Source organism: Coptis chinensis, chromosome 6, assembly GCF_015680905.1.
Source record: "Coptis chinensis isolate HL-2020 chromosome 6, ASM1568090v1, whole genome shotgun sequence".
Lineage (NCBI taxonomy): Eukaryota > Viridiplantae > Streptophyta > Magnoliopsida > Ranunculales > Ranunculaceae > Coptis > Coptis chinensis.
Genome location: NC_141461.1, coordinates 70,675,759 through 70,683,467, shown reverse-complemented (window position 1 = coordinate 70,683,467; position 7,709 = coordinate 70,675,759). Strand labels below are relative to the sequence as shown.

General features: G+C 36.7%; 1 long non-coding RNA gene across 2 annotated transcripts; it reads right to left on the bottom strand.

Annotated features, from left to right (window-relative positions):
• Nucleotides 1-232: 232 nt before the first annotated feature.
• LOC147494242 (uncharacterized) lies at nucleotides 233-4,154 on the bottom strand. Of its 2 annotated transcripts, none has more exons than XR_015199625.1 (3): nucleotides 4,066-4,154; nucleotides 817-1,225; nucleotides 233-738 (listed from the first exon to the last, which is right to left on the bottom strand). It is a non-coding gene; the product is annotated as an uncharacterized LOC147494242 (long non-coding RNA). The 2 variants fall into 2 exon arrangements; XR_015199624.1 differs by having other exon boundaries at nucleotides 817-1,242; nucleotides 4,066-4,142.
• Nucleotides 4,155-7,709: the final 3,555 nt, after the last annotated feature.

The window sequence follows — 7,709 nt, the reverse complement described above, 5'->3', positions numbered from 1 at the left end:
CAAACCATATCAAGGATCTGAAAATGAATAACATTGATATATAGAAAAAGACAAAACCATAAAGAAACATTCAAATAGCAGAAGAACAAATAAGAGATCTCTATTATATGAGAAAGAGCTCAAATAATCTGACAGTCAACAGACCCATATATCTACCTATTCATTTATGAACCTCTGCAACAACTCTAAGAATGTAGAAAAAGGATCACTATTACAAGAGCAGTCCAAAATAGAGACAATAGAGCCAATGAGCCAATACATACAATAATCGATCCAAAAACAATGCAAAATATACATTAAAAACAATAGTTCACTTCCAAACTGGCTCTGTTATCTGACTTGTTGCCTTTTTTCAACTCTAAAGTCTTTGTTCTTGCGCTGACTCTACTTTGTTTGGCATTAGGTAACTCATGTGGTGGAGCACTAATTGGTGGAACAGTAGGTGCTACTGCTTCATGGTCATTTGTGGAAGCAGCTCTCGTATTCCTCGATGGTGTTATCCTTGTTGTAGCAGAGTTTGTATTACTTGGCACACTTAAAGTATGTCTTTCTTGGCACACTTGGCGCAACTTGAGGTCCATTTCTCCTTGTTGCAGTATTCTTCAAATTAGCTTGATCTCTACTCCTTTTCATTGTTGAAGTTGTTGTGGCAGTTGAAGCTTGACTTACTTGAGTATTGTTAGTGTCCACAATATGTGGGAGATCATCAATGTTGACTGGTGGTCCTTGTCCAGACATCTATTTAAACGTCACATTTTTAGTATAAGACAATAATTAATCAAAAACACATTTAAACCACACATGTTTGTAACTCACCATGAAAGTGTTCCCAGTTTTAGAGTCAGTCAACACACAAATCCCTTCTGCCATTCTTTGTTTCGATCTTCTTGTATCTTTGTAAACAAGAAAACACATGTCACACCCCGAATTTCGACAGAATTCGGAAAAACATTATTTGTCCCCGACTCTTCGATTTCGAGGTGTGACGCACTCTCCACTCCCAAAAACCCATAAACAGTTTTAAAATATGCGGATAATTAAAACCAATAAAAAATTTCACTTAAACAACAGTCATCTTCATTACCAAAAACAATTTACAAATGAAAATGCAAATAACCTTATCTCAACTGAAAATCTATATCACCTCAAGGGAAAACAAAACTTATCCTGAGATGCAATGCTAACGCAACCCACAAGCAGCAACCAATCTTCTTCATCACTAAACCTGTCAAGACTTATCAACTATGTTCATTTAATGATCAACATACCCGATAAGCAAACATGCAAATCGGGTTGACATTATAAAAATCTTTGGTGTGAATAGCTCTAAAACAACATATACTTATACAAATATATACATAATCCATAATGCAGTTAGTTCCTCCACCGAGAAGGCCATAACTTTCAACAACTAAAACAACATCCTTAAGTACAATAATCTAGGCGGTAGTTCCTCCAATCGAGGCCTTTAACTTCCAACAACTAATACAACATACCATACACATAATAAAAGGCATTTAGTTCCTCCACGAGGTTTTAGGTTTTAACTAAACTACTAACCAGCCAAACATATACAATCATCTATCTAGAGATATATCATTTACCAACATATTACCATAATTATATTAGTTTAGACTTTCTTTGTGTGTCCCTAAAATTCACGTCGTATCTATGTCTTACCTAGTCTCCCTGGCTACCACAATCGCTACCCAACGCCGAACATGTACATCCACATGCCTCCCTTACATAATGAGCCACTCCGTGCGTAACTACCCTGAGCGGGATGCCGCACACCAAGTAAATCCTCACACGGAAGCCAAATCTATGTAAGCACTACCACTATTCGGCATAAAATATTGCGCATCATCGTTCTATTTTGCGAACGGAATAATCAAGCCACTATTAAACTCGCCGGAGGGCCATTCAACTTTCTTGAAACGCCCGGAAGAGACGCACCGAAGGCCATTCAGATTAACTGAAATGCCAGAAGGGCCAATCACATGAGTTGTGGTAGTCAGGTTCTAGGATTTTCGTTACGTAATTTATTCAGGTGTCATACATTAATGACTCATAATAATTCTACTATATCACGTGCAGGTCAAATACCTTATTGCACTAAGCCACAATATATAGAAAATATCTCAGTTATATCTCATAACCGCTTTCATTCTTTCATGTGCCAATATATTATTGCACTACACCACACTCCCGTGGGCAAATATTCACCAATACTATGCTACCTCATAGTAGCATCTCACATATATAATAATTGAGCGTTTATATAAATTCCTCCAAAAATATTACATTAATATGTATATCCCAACATATGATATCATGTCATAATGCTTCAACGTATCGCATATATTTTTATAGCGTATTAGGAATATAATGTCTCCTAACATCTCAATATCGTCACGTGTCAAAAATACACAACATCAATGTCAAATCTTTCTTAGATAATGACAACCAAATATATATTAGCTTCCACAGTATTTTATTACTATAGTTGTCCATATAATATACAACATAAAACGTAGCACAATTAAACAGTCCACAGTCCACAATCAAAGCCCAATATATAAATGCTTGACACACTACTCACGTCAAATCTAAATTAGATAATGACCAACCAAGTTATACAATATTCGACAATATTTTATTACTATATATATCCATATAATCAAATATGTGAAAAACAGGAAAAGTCAACATTTCATAGTCAACGGTCAACGGTCAAAGTCAACATGTCATGGTCAAAGGTCAAAGTCAAACTATCATGGTCAAAGTCAACATGTCCTGATCAAAGTCAAACTATCATGGTCAAAGTCAAACTGTCCTGGTCAAAGTCAAACTATCATGGTCAAAGTCAAACTGTCCTAGTCAAAGTCAAACTGTCGTTTCCGTGTTCGACAGGTTCAGGGTCATAGCCATGGTTCATGGCTAAGGTCAAAGGTGTATGGCTCATGGGCTCGTGACTAAGGTAATGGTCCGGACCCAACTGGCCAAGCCCAAACCTTAGAACCCGAAAGTCTAAACATTTTAAAGACCCAAGTTGATCTATTTTAAGTCCAACGGACTGGCCCCAAACAATATTAGAAACGGGTCCAAAGAAAAGCAATTAGTTTTAGCCCGAACAATTTAACCTAAACTGGTCCGAAACAAAAGATTAATCCGGCCCAATAACTAACTAGTGTTTAGGCCAAAATCAAAACGGATCGCCCACAACTGGATCCAAACCGCCCAAAGGAACTAGTTAGCTTTTGGCCCAAATAACTTAATGAAATCGGGCCCAAAACAAAATATTAGAAACTTAGTTTTGGCCCATAGAACTAAACTAACAAAGGCCCAACAAAGATGAGCGGTGTCATCTTCTTCCTCCAAAGAACTCCACCACCAAAACCGACCACCACAATCTGCCACCACTCCTCACTTCATCAAATCGGTTATGCCACAAATCGAAAACCCACCAACTTTAATTCACCAAGCAACCCCCAATTTCGGTAAAAAAAACACTTCCAAATCTAGATCTAAAATCGCGACCGCCATTAATGGCTTCTCTCCGAGCTCAATCGACAAACCCCCAACCATCCCCACTACCACCAAACCTTATCCCATCAACCCACCATACAAAAACACGGTTCAAAACACAACCAAACAAACCCAAAACAGCCAAACCGGGCCATTAACCATTCCAAGCTTCAAGCGCTTGCCCCGACTCGACCCTCATCGGTCCAACACTCCACCACAGCCACCTAACCTCATTCAATCAACCAAATACAGTTCCAAATCACAACCACTAGTCCAGTTTACAAAAAAAAACAATAAAAACATAACGATTTATTGATTTCACTTAAGCCGCCATTAACGCTCTGTCGAGCTTTCGACAGTTTAAGTTCAGAGTTCAACAGTGTTTCAAAGATACAGTTTAACCAATATATTTTTAACAACCACAGTACGAACGACAATAACATAAAAATGAACCGAAAACATAAACAGAAACTTTTAACAGTATACACCGGTACACGGAAAACTATAATCCGGTGAAATAGCAAAATAGCTACTCACCTGTATGAACAGCTCGGCGAATCCTCCTAGCCCGATTCGTCGCGCTCCACCCTCCAGAAATCCAGCTTCTCTCTCTGCCTCCATTTTTAATATTTTATTCTCCAGGAACCTATTTTATAGAAAAATGTGTTTATATACTTGGGTCCGAAACCCAAGCCCAACACAGACTCGGGCCCAAAAACCAGGCCCACGTATCCTGAGTCCGGTCCGACGAATTTTGAAAATAAATAATTTAATTAATTAATAAATATAAAAATACGTATTTAAAAATACGGGCGTTACAACACAAGTGAGACATAAAACACATTATGATATAAGTATGAAAATGAATTTCTAAGTATAACCTTACCTTATCTGTTGGAACTGGTTCTGACATCATACAAGTTTTCCTATTATGTCCTGGTTGTACGTCTACATATCCCACACTTGGTTATCATTACTGGCTGAGTAGAGATTTCACCATTACCATCTACATCACTTGTCGGGACTAGTTCTGGCACTGGATGCTTACATGTATTCAATTATGCCCAATTTCTTTACAACTCCCACACCTTATTATTGTCCCCACTTTACTCACTTTAAAGCTAGTGTTTGGACCCTCTCCTTTTCTCCTTCTTAACTTTTTTTTGCCTACCAGACATCCTTCTATTTTTTGGAGGCAAAATCACATTACCTTCGGCTAGTGGCCACATAGTCTCACCCCCCATTTGCTTAATATAAGTCAGATATGCCTTATTGTACTCCTCTAATGTATACCAATGGTTTACATACTTGTCAGGGGAATCATGACACAAATAGATAGACGATATAACATGGGCACAAGAGATGCCACTGAGCTGCCACATCCGACAACTATAACTTTTGTCTTTCAAATTCACTGTGTGAGCATCAGCCAACCCTTTTCTCATCTCAAACTCATACTTACCACACACATGTCTCCCCAAATCTTGACTCATCCTTGTTTTCTTCTAGCTTTTTCGTAGTATAAGGGGTTAAAGAGTTAGTCCACTTACTGTAGATCTCCTTCTTCTTCTGCATTTGAACCATCATTTGAAGTCTAATATCATCTAGCATGGCAATAATTAGCTTCCCCTTGCTTTCACCATTGTCAACACTCACGCATATTTTTCTCTACAGCTTCACAACAAGCCCAAAACCCAAAGAATGCCCTAGACCACCACATAGGGTTTTGATTAGTTTGTAGATAATTAGCTGCCTCAGGAAGAATGTCTTCAATCTCTTTCATCACAAGGTGAAATTCTTGAAAAGTAGAGCTTTTGCTAGTTTTACAGAACAAACCTTTCAGTTATGAACCTATACACATACATACATACAACAAATGAGAACAAAATTGCATAAGTATGATTACAAAAAAAATAAAATGAAAATGAAAATTAACAAATAAAAATGTACCCGCGGCATATCTCTTTCTAAAGTTTGCATAGATGTGTCTTGCACACATCCTATGTTCAGCATTATGAGCCCATTTCCATCAATAATCCCAAGGTCAACTATCAAAAGATCTAGGAATTGAACCACATCCAACTCTTCTTATTTTCACCTTCAACCACGTCACAACCTAAGCTATTGGGAACATTTGGTTGTTCTCATCCCTTCCCACTGCAGTTAATAGTTAACCCTTTCAGAAAACACCCGTCAAGACCTATCACTTTTTTGCATCCTCTAAGAAAGACTCCATTATCTTGGTCAATCTTTACTGTAGATCCCAGGTTTAACCTCCTAATTTCAACTGCATATTTCCATAATTTAGCATACACCAGTTTCATCACTTCATTCACATCACCTATTGCTTTCTTCCTTGCTCTATATTCACAATCATCTTAAAAGTATGTTTAATATCCTTCTTAAAAGCTTTCATACTCCATTTTGAGTACTCCATAATTCTGTCATAATAGTAGTTAGCCAACCATTTTGCATTACCAACCTAGCTTGACATTGAAATCCCTCACATAACCATGTTAACCATGTTGAGACTTAAATGATTTTATTTGGACAGACACCTCATTCTGCAGATAAGTTGCATAACACTTAAATGGACATTTGTATTCACATTTTGAGTCCAACTTTCTTGATATGTTGGTAACAAACTTAATGGGATAGCCATTACATACTGCATAGTTCCTTAGACACTTTTTTAGCTCCTCCATATTTGAAAACCTCATTCCAAGTATAGGTTTTTGCTTAAATACATCAAGTTTAAGGTTAAATATGGGATACTAGCTTGGAACCCTCACCAAATGTACACCTTCTTCATCACTAAAAACAGGGCTATCACGTTCACTTGAGTCTTCATACTCAGAGTCACATCTCAACTCATTAACTTCCTGACCTATATTATTTTCTTCTCCTAACTCATTAACTTCCTCCACTTCAATTGCCCTTGTAGTCTCAACAACATCCCCATCATCATCACCATCTTTTTTTTTTTTTTTTTTTTTTTTATTTTTTTTCCTCATGCTTTGAACTTTTCTCCTAACTTCTATAAGCTCCTCATCATCACTAGACAAATGGTCCAAACTTGGACTGTCACTTTCAACACTTACATCATGCAGTTGTGAACCTTCATCCTCAACAACTATATCATTTACAGAGTCACGTTTTACGTACACCAACGTAATACCTTCCCATCTGCCTTAGCAACTGTAATCATCTCTGTCTGAGTGTCATCAAGTATTACTTTAATACCAACCCTCAAATCATAGAAACGGTCACTATACTGCATTTGGCTCATGTCTGAACCTTACAATAATCATCGGTAACAAAGGACTTCAACTCAAAATAACTAAATCTATCTGGGTTAACATAGTAGCTTTATGACAACCCCATTTTGTAGGATAAAATATCCTTTTTCTTCATTGTGTACCCATTGTAGACCTCTAAAGCTTCAATAACAAACTTACCCCGATGATACACTTCTAAAAGCAGAGTTTCACCCTCTGCATAAAAAACTACTATTAAATATGATTTAAAAACTTTGGTATAGAGAATGTTGAAAACAACACAATATAATAATATTTTGAAATAATAATAAAAAAAACGACAAAGGAACAGCAGTTTTTTTTTGCTAAAGACAAAGGAAAATTATGAGCAAACACGTTATTTTAATGAAAATATGCAGTGGAAAGCGCAAACAATGTATTAAAAAATTGAAAAAGTTCTTATTTGGTTTGAGTAGAATCGTTGATATACCAAACTTCAACAAATAAATGGAATTCACTTTGATATTAGCCATGAAACAACTCTGTCTCGCACTCCACCATTTAGTGGTTCCAATTTTGGGACTCCAAGCTATCGCACTCCACCATTTAATGATTCCAATTTTGGGACTCCAAGCTAGTTTTTTTTTTTGCCAATCACTAAAACTCTAATTTGGGGATGATTCTTTGTACTGATTATATTATTATTATAGTATAATCTGTTGATTATTCCAAATGTTTTGGCCCATGTCTCTGTCCTTTAATGAATTACTAATCTCATTTAAAACAAATTTGTTTCTTGCATTCATCCAAAGGAACCCCATAGATACAATCAACATTTATCGTTTCAAAATCTCTAGTATGAGAAGCAGCACCAAAGTGTGGAACTATGGAAGTGATCTCATTGCTGCAATCATGCTACTTGTT